Source organism: Rhinolophus sinicus, chromosome 16 (assembly GCF_057876585.1).
Source record: "Rhinolophus sinicus isolate RSI-liver-muscle chromosome 16, RSI-T2T, whole genome shotgun sequence".
NCBI classification, from domain to species: domain Eukaryota; kingdom Metazoa; phylum Chordata; class Mammalia; order Chiroptera; family Rhinolophidae; genus Rhinolophus; species Rhinolophus sinicus.
Window position 1 is genome coordinate 27,713 of NC_142516.1, and position 13,467 is coordinate 41,179.

The 13,467-nt window shown below is 43.4% G+C and overlaps 1 pseudogene; it reads right to left on the minus strand.

The window, feature by feature from the left end:
- Window positions 1–9,516: 9,516 nt before the first annotated feature.
- LOC148754927 (mitotic spindle assembly checkpoint protein MAD2A pseudogene) lies at window positions 9,517–11,666 on the minus strand (annotated as a pseudogene).
- Window positions 11,667–13,467: the final 1,801 nt, after the last annotated feature.

A 13,467-nucleotide genomic window follows, 5' to 3' on the forward strand; every position in this document is an offset into this window, starting at 1 on the left:
ATTTCTTAGGAATAATCTCATCTCCTCTCTTTTCCTTGTTTTGCCTCACGTCTTCATTCCTTTCCTCCCCTCTCTCCCTGAGGCACTGTTCGCTCTGCCTATGGTAACAACTTCTTCTAGCTGAGCTAATCATCAAATGAACAAAATGAGATTAATGACATACATCAAATTTTAATATATGTGCATGAGGAATTCACATACTTGTCAAGATTGGGTGCTTTGCAGGTAATTTAGGAAGAGTGGCACACTCATGGAAGGTAAATTGTTGCAACTCAGAAAATAATGGGATACGGGGGAAGGGTGGTCAGCAGTATCCACTGGGCGTCTTCCCGCCTTATGCTAAGGAGTTTACGCCAAGTTTCCCTTCCTAAACCAGGTCTTTCCATCTGAATCTCTTAGGCAAGAAATGGGGGTGGGGTGGATCAAAGGTTCTTTCTGAGTCTTGTTTCTTAACAACCAGCTTTAAATCAATGGTCCCAAAGGCAAGTTTTAGTCCTCTTCTTACCCACCTTTGAAACTATGAAAGTTTCACATCTAGAAGTTAAATTGGTAAATTCTTCTATATTTCATTTATCTAATCACTCAGTCCTAATGATGGAGGAATATTTTCCTGTGATTCCCCAATTAATGTAGATGATGTTGGATCTGCCGGCAGTTTCTGGGTGTAGGCCGGGATCGTGTCTCGTGAGACCCAAGAATGGAAACACGGACCCAGGAGAGGTAGAGAGTTTTAAAAAGAGGAGACTTTATTGCAAGCAAAGAGTCAGAGCTCCCGAGCGGGAGGGGGTCCCGAATGGGGGTGGCCCCGTGACGGAGGCAAAAGCCCTTACTTTTATATCTTCCCTTGCCTGTTTGGGAAAGGGGAGCTGTTTGAAGAAGGGAACTGGCACCTTCTAATGCCTTCTAATCTAATTTCTCTACCATGTTTGTGCTGCTTGCCCATCCTAAAGGAATTAGGAAAGTAATCCACTTTTATGTATCAGATCTGTTGCGTTTGTCAGGCCAAAAAGAATTTTATGATTAATCTAAAGGCCTTGTTATATTACGTCCTGGAGCAAAGGAGTGATTTCAAAACCTGGAGTTTTAGGATTATGGCTGTCTTTTGTTTATTCCACCAGGGGCCTCCCTGTCTACCTAGGGATGCTAGCTAACATGTATCACTAATAAGTTAGTTTATAAAGTAATTGTTGAATCTTATTTTATGATGCAGTGATATAGATCTACTCCCAAATCTCACCTTTTGTTAACTATCTGATTACTTGCTTATGTGAAGGAGGAAGAAACTTTCCTCTACCATCAAGTTCCTTTTGGCTGCTCTGATAATCACATAGACATAAGACAGATAAGCAAGGGAAAATAAGCAGATTTAATACATACATAGGGGAACACCACACACAGGAGAGAGTCAGAGACCCCAGGTACAGGAAAGGTGGGCAGATAGAAATGGTAAATAAGGCATCCGGAGCTAGGGATGAGATAAGGTTCCTTAGGGGCTTCATAGTGTCACTGCAGGGGGGTGTGATAGAGCAGATGTTTCATGAATATCTTTAACCTAGTCAAAGAGATGCTGACAGAGACCAAAGGAGAAGGTCAGACGGGGACAGAAATAGAAGCACGGTGTAGGGTGTGGGGTGCTGAGCTGCTGCCAGCCCACAGTTGCCGACTGAGTGTGTGGCCTGTGGATGTGGGATCTCTCGGGGTGTCCTTGGCTGACTCTGCACTGTTTTCCCAGGTCTTCCTTGTGTGCCTTTAGGCCCCCTGCTTCCCCAGCTGTCCCAGGGGGCTGCAGTCTGGACCCTGCAGGCCTCTCTGTAGTCTCTCTGAAACATGCCCAGATTGGGACACCACAAAAGAGGCCTCACCTCTCCCTGTCCTAGAGCTTAACAGATGACCAACCCCCTCCCGGAGGTTTGGGCTTGGAATGTCCCGTTCCTGAGCTTAGGAGATCCCTCTGTCCCAGTTACATGCTTTAGATAATTACCCTGAAACTTACGCTTGCTTACTAGTCACAGTGCCCTGTGCTCGCCGATTACAATATTTAAGGCCCAGCATTCTTTCCAGTCACTGCTCCTGGATGGTGAACACATTGGAGAGCCACGTCGCCAAAGGGAAGCCTCCATGCAGACCCCCGGAACCATCACATAGCTTCTGGAGGAATGCCCAGATTTCCCCATAAATATCCCAGGCTGGTCTGAGAATGTCATGGCAGTTTTTGGAGGTGTTAACCCGCTGCCTTCTCAGGCCACCGGTGCTCTGATAATAAATGCTTATTCTATGACCCAACTCCTGTGTCGGTCTATTGGCTGAGCGATGCAGGCAGCACGAGCCCCGGACTTGTTTGCCTCCGGTTTCAGTTTCTGGCCACCCAGATGGGACGGCCTCGGGGCTCCTCCGGTAAGTCTCGGCTTGAGGAGGGTCTCGGGGGCTGCCTGGGACTGGGCAGATTCCTTGGTGCAGGACCGACCTCTGCCGAGATATTTTGCTCGTGGAGGTGGGGTTTGTGCCAGGGCCTGCCCGTCATGGACGCCTTTTCTGCACATTTGGGATAGAATAAGCGTTGGCTCTGTTTCCTGCCTCTAATTTCTGGTTTGGAAATCGGGGTGGCTCTGGCATGCGCAGACAGAGGACTTTACACTCAACATCTGGGGCTCCTCTTTGAGGGCCATCTAGGGGTCATACTGACCCATTGGCGTCAATAGGTGAGGTTGCAACATCCAGCAAGGCGTAATACCCCACCAGTAAGGGGCTCTGGTTGCAGGCTTCCTCTGGTCTTGAAAGCACGCCTGTGGTCGGCACTGTGAAAGCCACCATGCTCGGTTTCAGTCTTTGGGCATTGGGTGGCCTTAGGGCCACACTTGGTTTTCCGTATTCGCTCACTAGCTGATTGTCTGATGGTCAACGGACCATGTATATGGATTAAGACGATGTCGCATCCCAATTTGGTGCCTGGCCAGGTTTCGGTTTTGGTATTCGGATCCAAAGTTAGTTTTTCTGGTTTTTGTCTGTCTGATTCAGGAAATACTTGGCTCTGTCTGTGTGTGTGTGTGTGTGTATGTGTGTGTGTGTGAGTGTATATCAAGTGTAGCTGTATTTGTTCAAGCTCAAACATAGGATGTAAGGTTTCAATCCCAGCTGGGAGCCCATTGCGTAAAATATTAGGACATTCGCAAAAGTACAGCTATAAGCCATTGACCAAAAAGAAATTAATGTTCTATTACAGTGATGTTTGGCCAATGTATACATTAGATTCTGGAGAATGCTGGTTGCTTGATAGTTCATTAAATTACACTATTTTGCAATTGGAATTCTTCCGTTAGAGATCTGAGAAACAGGGTGAAATTTCTTATGTATGCCTTTATGATAGACTCTGAAAAGAATGGAACTAAACTGATAGTTCAGCAAAAAGGGGACTCCACCCATCTCCTAATCCACTCATGAACAGGAATGCTGAGGCTGAGGTAACTGAAGCAAAAAAAGACACTTTTAAAACCAAGTGGCTAATTCTCAAGCCAGACCTCCCACCCTTTGTTCCAGCATCTTTGACATTTTAAGGGTAACTGTAAGATCTTAGGACCTCTCTGCAATTGTTAATGATTCTGTTCATATGTATATTATCTGTGATATGTGTGTTTGTACATTTTATATATAATGTTTTTGCCTCCAGATGTATTGCCAGTTTGTAATTGATTGGCTTAAAAAAAAAGATTAAGCACTTATAAATTTAAATACTAAAAACTAACTAGAGTACTTGATACTAAAATATTTGATACTAACACTAGTTTAACTTTTAGTTAGATTTTTTTTTTTTTTTAGGTTAACATTAAATATGGTATCTTTTGCCTGGGTTTACAAAAATAAATTCCTGTTATCTCAGTCACAAAATTTGTCCAAAAATAGCTTGGGTAATAATTACCTTTGAAATCTCCTAAACTTAAGAACTAATAAAATGTTAACAGATAAAACTTTTCAGTAGTAACAGAGTGTGCATGCTTGGACGAGGTTTCTCAGCATCTGTTGGTAACTTAAGATTTCAGTTTTAGGCGACTGGTTGGCTCAGTGGTTGGAGTGCAGTGCTCATAGCAACAAGGTCGCTGGTTTGATTCCCCCGTGGGCCAGTGAGCTGCGTCCTCCACAACTGGATTGAAAGCAGTGACTTGACCTGGAGCTGAGCTGCGCCCTCCACAACTACATTGAAAATGACTTGACTTGTAGCGATGGGTCTTGAGAAAAAACACTGTTCTCCAATATTCCTCAACTGAAAAAAAAACAGAACAAACAAAAAAAAAACCTATAAATAAAAAGATTTCAGTTTTACTAACTTGTGTTAAATGATAAAAAGTATTGAATATCTAGGTATTTCAAAATAACAAAATGCTGAAATATTAATTATCGGATGAGTCTGAGTTCACCTATTTTTTGGTTTCTTGTCACAGGATATCTGAAAGCTAACTTACGATGTCAGTAAATGTGTTCTTTAATTTTCTTTAAAATATAATTTTCAAAAATTGGTAGATATATTGCTAACAAAAACCTATACTTCTAAAGGTTGCAAAATGTGTTTATGGATTTGCTAATGGAAATGTTGAATACTTGCTTTTAGTTGTCAGTAAAAATTAAGGCTCTGAAGGTTATGGATTTTCATTAATATGTAAGGAAATGATGTATGTTTCCAAAAAATGCATAAGGTATAAAAATATATTTTTGAAGGAAAAGAAAGGAGTTTGTCCTAAGTATGATTATTTCTGAATAAGTGAGAGGACACAAACCAAGAGGGACTGGGAAAGTTATAGAAGGTTTGTGAAGAGAAATCTTGAAGACATTTTATATATGGTTAAACTACATGTGACTTAAAGAAATTTAAGTATCAAAAGTAAGACAGTACAAAATTAGTTAAGTTTTCTCTCTCTGCTAAATAAAACAAAGTTTGTTAGACTAGTGGTCTGCTACTGATATTATAGAAAAGTTTTCTGTCTGAAAAGCGAAGATTTTCTGTATCATCAAAATAATTTTCTATGTTTATATTCTTAATTAGATCTTCAATTACTCAGGAAAATTAAATCTAAGAACTGACTTTTGCTAATAGTTATGCAAACTTGTGTATTTCAGGACTGCTGGAGTTCACATGTTCTCCTCGGTGTCACATATAGACCAATATAAGGAAGCTTGTTTTCCTAACCTGGCAAGGTAATACAATGGTTCTGGTCCACTGTTACATTCCTGATAGAGGCTCAGATCCTAAAAGAAGGACAGGGGATTTGTTTATTTGTCTTTAACAACCACGACAGGGAAAAGGAGGAAAGAAAGGAACACTGACACTGTAGATGAGGCCAGAGGCAGGCCACATTTTTGGCTGCAGTTAATAGACAGGCCAAGGCCAGGGCCACCTCAGGGCCACCCAGGCAGCCCCAGAAAGGAAAAGGAGCCTGCTTTGGACGTGGAAGCCCAGGCCACTGAGGTAAGGCGTGCTAGAATCCTGCAAAGCAGCCATTCCCACTGTGCAAACTGAAGGGCACTGGAGGAGGGATTGTCCGCTGTTCTGAAGGAAGCAGGGACCAACACCTTCCTTACAAATGGCTGTAATTGACTGAGGAACCTAAAGTGCCCAGTGGCTCCCAAGAAGAAACAGCTCATGCTCATCACAGAGGAGGAAATGCGGGTGACCCTTGACGTGGCAGGTAAGCCTGTTAATTCCCTGGTTGATATGGGAGCCATTTACTCTGTCTTGACTGCTCACTCTAGACCCATTTCTTCCTCTAAAATCTGCTTGGTTATAAAGATAAAAACAGCCCCTAGACTTGGGCTCATTTTACTCAGACTGTTCCTTACCAATGGTCTATACCTGAGAGAAAATATAAAATGAACGAATCAGACTTAAAAAGGGCTCTGGAGGGCCAGCCCGGTGGCTCAGGTGGTTAGAACTCCATGCTCCTACTCCAAAGGCTGCCGGTTTGATTCCCACGTGGGCCAGAAGGCTCTCAATCACAAGGTTGCCAGTTCAATTCCTCAAGTCCCTCAATGGATGGTGGGCAGCGCCCCCTGCAACTAAAATTGAACACAGAACCTTGAGCTGAGTTGCCGCTGAGCCTCCCGGATGGCTCAGTTGGTTGGAGTGTGTCCTCTCAACCACAAGGTTGCCAGTTCGATTCCTCGACTCCCGCAAGGGATGGTGGGCTGCGCTCCCCGCAACTAGCAATAGCAACTGGACCTGGAGCTGAGCTGCACCCTCCTCAACTAAGATTGAAAGGACAGGGGCCGGCCCGGTGGCTCAGGCGGTTAGAGCTCCGTGCTCCTAACTCCGAAGGCTGCCGGTTCGATTCCCACATGGGCCAGTGGGCTCTCAACCACAAGGTTGCCGGTTCAATTCCTCGAGTCCCGCAAGGGATGGTGGGCTCTGCCCCCTGCAACTAAGATTGAACACGGCACCTTGAGCTGAGCTGCCTCCCGGATGGCTCAGTTGGTTGGAGCGTGGGCTCTCAACCACAAGGTTGCCAGTTCAATTCCTCGACTCCTGCAAGGGATGGTGGGCAGCACCCCCTGCAACTAAAATTGAACACGGCACCTTGAGCTGAGCTGCCGCTGAGCTCCCGGATGGCTCAGTTGGTTGGAACCTGTCCTCTCAACCACATGGTTGCCGGTTCGACTCCCGCAAGGGATGGTGGGCTGTGCCCCCTGCAACTAGCAACGGCAACTGGACCTGGAGCTGAGCTGCGCCCTCCACAACTAAGACTGAAAGAACAACAACTTGAAGCTGAACAGAACCCCCCACAACTAAGATTGAAAGAACAACAATTTGACCATTGTTCCCCAATAAAGTCCTGTTCCCCTTCCCCAATAAAATCTTTAAAAAAAAAAAAAAAAAAAAAAAAAAAAGATTGAAAGGACAACAACTTGACTTGGAAAAAAGTCCTGGAAGTACACACTGTTCCCCAATAAAGTCCTGTTCCCCTTCCCCAATAAAATTAAAAAAAAAAAAAAAAAAAAAAAAAGGGGCTCTGGAAAAGTTTTCTGAGAAGACCTCTAGGCCCTGGCTGTAATTGCTGCCATTGCTTTAGGTTGTGACCTCAATTCTGTTACGTCCTGTGTTAACTTGGGAGAGGTTCAGCAGACGCTTAGGAAATATGGGGGACCAGTACCTCCCCCAGGCCAACCCCTCTACATATTGTAGCCCCAGAAAGCCAGGAGGCCAAATACTACTGAAAGCCTGGAGGGGGAGGAGTCTCTAACAGATCAGTTAGCTCAGAAATGAAACGGACCCTTTGCAGTTGTCCCGAGACCCACAGCTGTTGTTGAGCTTCAGAGAATTGGTGGCTGGGTCCACGTCCCTCAAATCAAATTTGTTTCATTTAAGTCTCCACAGGACGCCCCCAGAAGGAAGACTGTCACTCCTGTTCCTGTGAGCCAACTGAAGACCTTAAGCTCCTCTTCAAACAGACAAGTTTGTGTCATCTGAAACAAAGCAGTTTTCATCTCCAGATGGCCATCCGCCAGGGTTCCAACTGGTCCCTCCCGAGGATGACAAGCCAGGCCAGTAGCCGCTTAACCAGAGGACAGTTCATCCATAGTCCCCTCCCCGCTGTAACTGAATAGCAAAGAACTCTGTTAGCCGGAGGCAGGGACTACGCCCTCTAAGGAGGAAGTAGCAAGACCCCTTGTCACCCGTATCCCTAGATTTAAAAATTGTCTTTATAATATAGTTATTTGTTTCCTCTCTAATCTAACCTTACTGATTTTATAGAAATAAAATGAACATAAGATGGGGGAATTTAAACAGGGCCCGGTTGGGACCCCCACAAAAGAGGCCTCGCCTCTCCCTGCCCTAGAGCTTAACAATTCGTCAACCTCCCCCCCTGCGGTTAGGGCTTGGAATGTCCAGTCCCAATTCCTGAGCTTAGGATGTCCCCTGTCCTGGTTCCCTGCTTTAGATAATTACCCTGAAACTTGTGTCCCTGTACTTACTGATCACAATCTTTTATGGCCTAGCATTCCTTCCAGGTTACTCTCATCACTGCCCCTGGTTGGTGACCACATTGGAGAACAACATCGCAAGAAGGAAGGCTCCATGCAGACCCCTGGAACCATCAGGTGGCCTCTAGAAGAACGCAGAGGTTTCCCCTTAAATATGCCAGGCTGGTCTGAGAATGTTATGGCAGTTTTTGGAGGTGTTAACCGGCTGCCTTCTCAGACCACCGGAGCTCTGATCATAAACGCTTATTCTATGACCCAGCTCCTAGTAGGTCTAATGGCTGAGCAGTGCAGGCAGCACGAGCCCGGAACTCGTTTGGCCTCCCTGTGGTCTTTCCATACCCAACCTTTCAGCTCTCAGACCTAGGTTACTTTTGGTCTGGCCCTCCTGGGCTGCCTCTTTTACAAGCAAAATAAACCTTTGGTTTGCACCCCTCTGCTCCCAGATGTGGTGACTTACAGAGGCTGCCTAGGCGCACTGTTAATTCAAAAGCGGCCCTGGGGATGCTCAGGAGCCAAGAGGGGAGGGTGGCCTAAGGCGGCATAGGTAAGAGACAGGTAGGAAGGCAGTTAATTCAGGTGTGACAAGCCCTGTGCTTGGTTTCACCTCCAGGACTCCACATTCCAACGGGCAGCTCCCAGGGCACAGAAGACTGCACCTGGGGCACAGCCCTGGGTCTGACACCTTGACTCAGAAGCCTTTGGAAAGAAGAGCTTATCCTGACCTCCACTCAGTTGTTATTCCCAAAATGCACACAAGATGGCAGCAGAGAATAACTTTTCCCGGTGACCTGCACAGGGTGTTAATTCCAAAATGCACACCAGATGGCAGCAGAGAGCATTTCCCTGCCCACTAGCCTTAAAATGAGAATCCAGGCCCCTGGGACTACATTCTCTTTGAGATCAATCTGTTTTAGGCCCTCACAGGTCCCATCTCACCTACTACTCCTATTTTCCAATTGAGGCAGAGACAATGATTATCTCCCTTTCACAGGTATTTAAAATGAAGACTGATTCTAATGCAGTTCTGAGTCCGAACCGAGGCTGAAATTACCAGCGTGGGCCAGAATAGCTTGCACACACAGGGTCCTGGACAAACAGAGTGATCCAAATAGTCCTTATAGCATTGGGTGGAATCTTGGTTATTCTATTCAGGAAAATCTGCAGATAACCTTAATAACCTAATCTAGTGAGCTGAGCTAACCAGCCACCCCTAGAAAGATATTTTTAAGAGTGCCCTATTACCAGAATTTAAGCAGTAGAAATATTAGTTTTGTAAGTGTAACTGATATAAATTACAACCCAATTGGAGATTTTTTCAGTATGGTTACTATAAAAATGAAATAAATGGTAAAAGGACATGATAGCAATATTTTGTTATTTATGTATTACCAGATATTTTAGGACATGAACAAAGATTCTGAGTGTTCAGACTTCTTTTGCTGTGTTTCATATTAAAATAACTCCCTACCTGTATTCTGGGTCAAGCTACTTGACAGAAAGGTATGATTTGAGAAGGCATTTAGCTTTATACCAAAATTTTTTTATCTACAGTTACCACCTTCAAGGAATTGACATTACAAGACAAATAATATGCTGGGTCCCTTTTTTGAACACTGCAACAAATTGTGTCAAAAGCACTGGAATTCAAACTGCTACCCCCAAAAATGGAAAAATCATTCATGGTACAGTCAAGTATGTTAACTTCTCCCCCGCATAACAGTTAAGCAATAAAATATATAAACTACAGTTGACTTGGTTTCAGGAGAAGCACATTTGAGGATTATGTTATTGTTCTCTTCTCATCTACAGTCATTAGCAGGGATTCTGTGGGCCACCATGCTATTTACTCTGTGGATTGTGGTAGTGAGGCAGGAAGACAGACTTGCTCACAATTGGTGATCAACTGTGGTCCTGTCTCTTCCCATTTTTCAGGCACAATATAATATTTGTGTAAATCAGGAGGTCAAAGGAACAAGAAACTTCCGACAATGACAGGAATATCACTGTAGCTGTGATCTGTCTGATCACAGAAAGGATTTCATCTTGGAGAGCTTTCTGAGCCTTTTCTCTGAGTGTACTGTCATCTTTGGCAGTCTTGTCACTATATCAAATTACCGTCTTTCAAGGACCCTTTCAATATTTGAGAGGACTGCCACTGCTTTCTTAACTGAACTCTTGTATAATCCAACTTTTAGTTGTCCCACGTTATTTAGGTATTCCATGAGCTCTGAATGAGTAGTTAGAGTCAAGGTGAGCCCACATTTCTGTACTAGAGTAAAGTTTTCAAGTGGATACAGGCCACGCTGATATAACATGTTGTTGATGTCAAATAAGAACTCAGCCACGGTTTCAGTGCTCGTGCAGGGTGGTGCCTCACTCCCGGGAGACCTGCAGGACCATTGCCAGGTCCACAGACGGGCGAGCCCACTCACAGGGTGATGGCAGGGCTTACGGCAGCTCCCTGTCATCTAAGTCCAGTGATCTTTTTTCCAAACATAAACTTTTTTAATTGTATATCTCTTACATACAGTAAAATGTAAAGATTTAAAATCCATTGATTTTGTTGTTGTTGTTGTTCAAGGGTCAAAATCCATTGATTTTTGATAAAGGGCAGACAACATTAAATTGTGTAAAGAAGGGTATTTCCAACAAATGTGCTACACAGCTGGCCATACACATGAAGAGAAATGAAACTGGACTCTAACCTCACACCACATAAAAAATTAACTGGAAATAGATGAAGGGCTTAAATATAGGAGGTAAAAGTATAAATTCTCGAAAAAAACATGGAGATACATTTCTGTAACCTTCGATTAGCAATGTTTTTTTAGATTTGATAACACATACAAGCAACAGCAGCAAATAGGTAAATTGGACATCCTCCAAATTAAAAACGTGTGTGTATCAAAAGGAGCTATCCAGAAAGTGGAGGCAACCCATCAAATGGAAAAATATTATATACCTGACAAGAGTCTGTTATCCAGAGTAAAGAATTTCTAAAACTCATGAACAAAAAGACAACTAAAATTTGTAAATGACCTGAATAGAACCTTCTCCACATTAGACACACACATGGTCAACAGGCACAGGAAGATGTCCCACATCCTCGGTCCTGATGCAAATGCAAATTAAAGCCACAGTGTGATCCCCCTTCACATGTACCAGAATGGCCATAATGGAGAAAACTAACACAAATGGCAGCAACAATGTCGAGAAATCAGAACCCTTAAACATTCCTTCTGAAAATGTAAAATGGTGTGGCCTCGGGGTACTACAGTTTGGCATGTCCACCCCATAAAAGATTCCCATGTGTTTCAACAAATCCACTTACAGAAATAGACCCCCCCCAAAAAAAAATTTAAGAGCTGTTCAAACAAAAACTGATAAACTGATACATCACAGCTGCACTGTTCACAGTAGCAGAGGCCTAAACAATCCAAATGACCATCTTAATCAGCAGTGAAAAGTAAGCAATTGTGCAGGAATACCAGGATTCTTGAGATGGATGCAATTATGAACATATTTAATAATTTCTAAAAATAATATTCCCCATAGCACATACAAAAATTTTAATGTGGCAGAAGACGTCTTTACTAATACACCAATATATTTAGTTCATCTACAATAAATAGCAAAAATTGATAAATCTATCTTCAGTACTGTTTCATTATTTTCTATTTGGAAATAGTCTAGACATTCAATACATATCCATCATTAATTTAGATAAAAAAACTTCAAAGATTCAACTTACCAAAGACTGGTAAAAAACATTTTCAATGTATATATACAATATAATTATTGCTAAAAAGTTTACCTAAATATCTTTTATTGTCATTGTATCTATTTTATATATTAGTTAAAAATTTGAGATTTCAAAATCACTTATTACCGAAGCTGTTTTCTTGACACATTTTGTAGCACAGATGACAAACTTATTTTTATAAACCCACTTAAATATATATTTTACGTTAATAACTTTCAAAGACATGACTATGTGATAAAACCAAACTAAAACCAGTTTTAATATCAAATATTTCACCAGATCATTTGATCCTGAAAAGCCTATGGGTTACTTTGGATTCTGTTTAATTTATATAAGCATTTAATTTATTCTACCCGATAAGATACTACAAACTAGTAACACCATCCAGACCTACAAAACATCTTACCACAAACACAAACTGGTTTCACACTGACATTACAAATTAACAGAATTAGTAATAACTGTAGAGAACGCACGAGATGGTTTACCAAGAAAACAGCTAGTTGTCACAAGAGCTCTATAACACAATTAAATGTAGACGTTTTTCCCATTCCAGGATACATCATCTGTACAAGGACAGTGAGGTCTAAATAGTGAGACACACCAACCAGCCTCCTTACAGCTCAGGCCAGGAAGCCAGAGGCCCCTCCACACAGAGTGCAGAGGATGCAGCCCTCCCAGAGCCAAACGGTCACCCCCAAAGACAGAGACAGCACAGACCTTTGTCACCCAAGCGGTCGGGATGGTGGGGTGGACAGGGTGTCTCAAGTATCCCACAAAATGTGAGGCACCTCCAGCCTCAAACCCACTAATTTGTGGACCGGTATCTAGAAAGCTGGGGGGACAGATGCCCCTTATGGGCAGAGGCCCCTCTGGACACACTCCCCTGGGAGCTGGCACAGCCAGGGAGAGGTGCACTGGGAACCCGATCTGACCCCACTGGGCACCAGGTGCAATGGAGTAAGTGCACATGGCAGATGGTGGGAACCAGAGAGGATTACCTTCCTCGGTCACAAACCCAAGCTCCCGGGACACAGCAGAAGGAAAGAAAAACCTCATGCGGTTTCTAGACAGGGACCCACACAGCAATGTTTGTTTCCGCAGACGCCGGTCTGGAGAGAACCGCTTAACTTCACAGCCTGTGGGGCTGTCTCCAACGACAGGCTTATGGGAGCCTGTGCCCGAGTTCTGTCCCTATGGTAGTTACTTATTAGGACAAAGGACACGCAAGACACAGACACATGAAGAAACAAACATCTCTGGGAGAAAAGAATTAAGAAAACTCTGGAGTCTCTAAGTACAAGAAGTTGCTTCAAAAATATTTTCCCGCAAATCTTATTCAGAAAAGAAAGGACTCGCACCCCTTCTAACTTCTACCCAACTGCAGACAGAGGCCAGGAATGTAATACATGCACACCTGGAATTCACACAAGCATGAAATTTCCAAAGACGGGAGAAATCACGTAAATATGACATTTTAGACAAGGGTGGGAATGGGCTCTTAGATTTTAGATATAAAAATGGGAGATTTACAGGTAATTCAGGAAAAGATGAACACACGTGGCAGGTCAAGTTTTGTGAGGCTCCTGCATGGAGTCTTCCTGTCTGCTGCTAAGGGTACTGGGCTCAGTTTTTCATTTGTGCTTCACAGTCTTTCAGGAGGCAGGAAAAGGGGAGCCAGGCTGCACAAGAAGGCTTGTATTGTTATAACTGCCCCTTTTGCAATTTCTTTTCCTTTG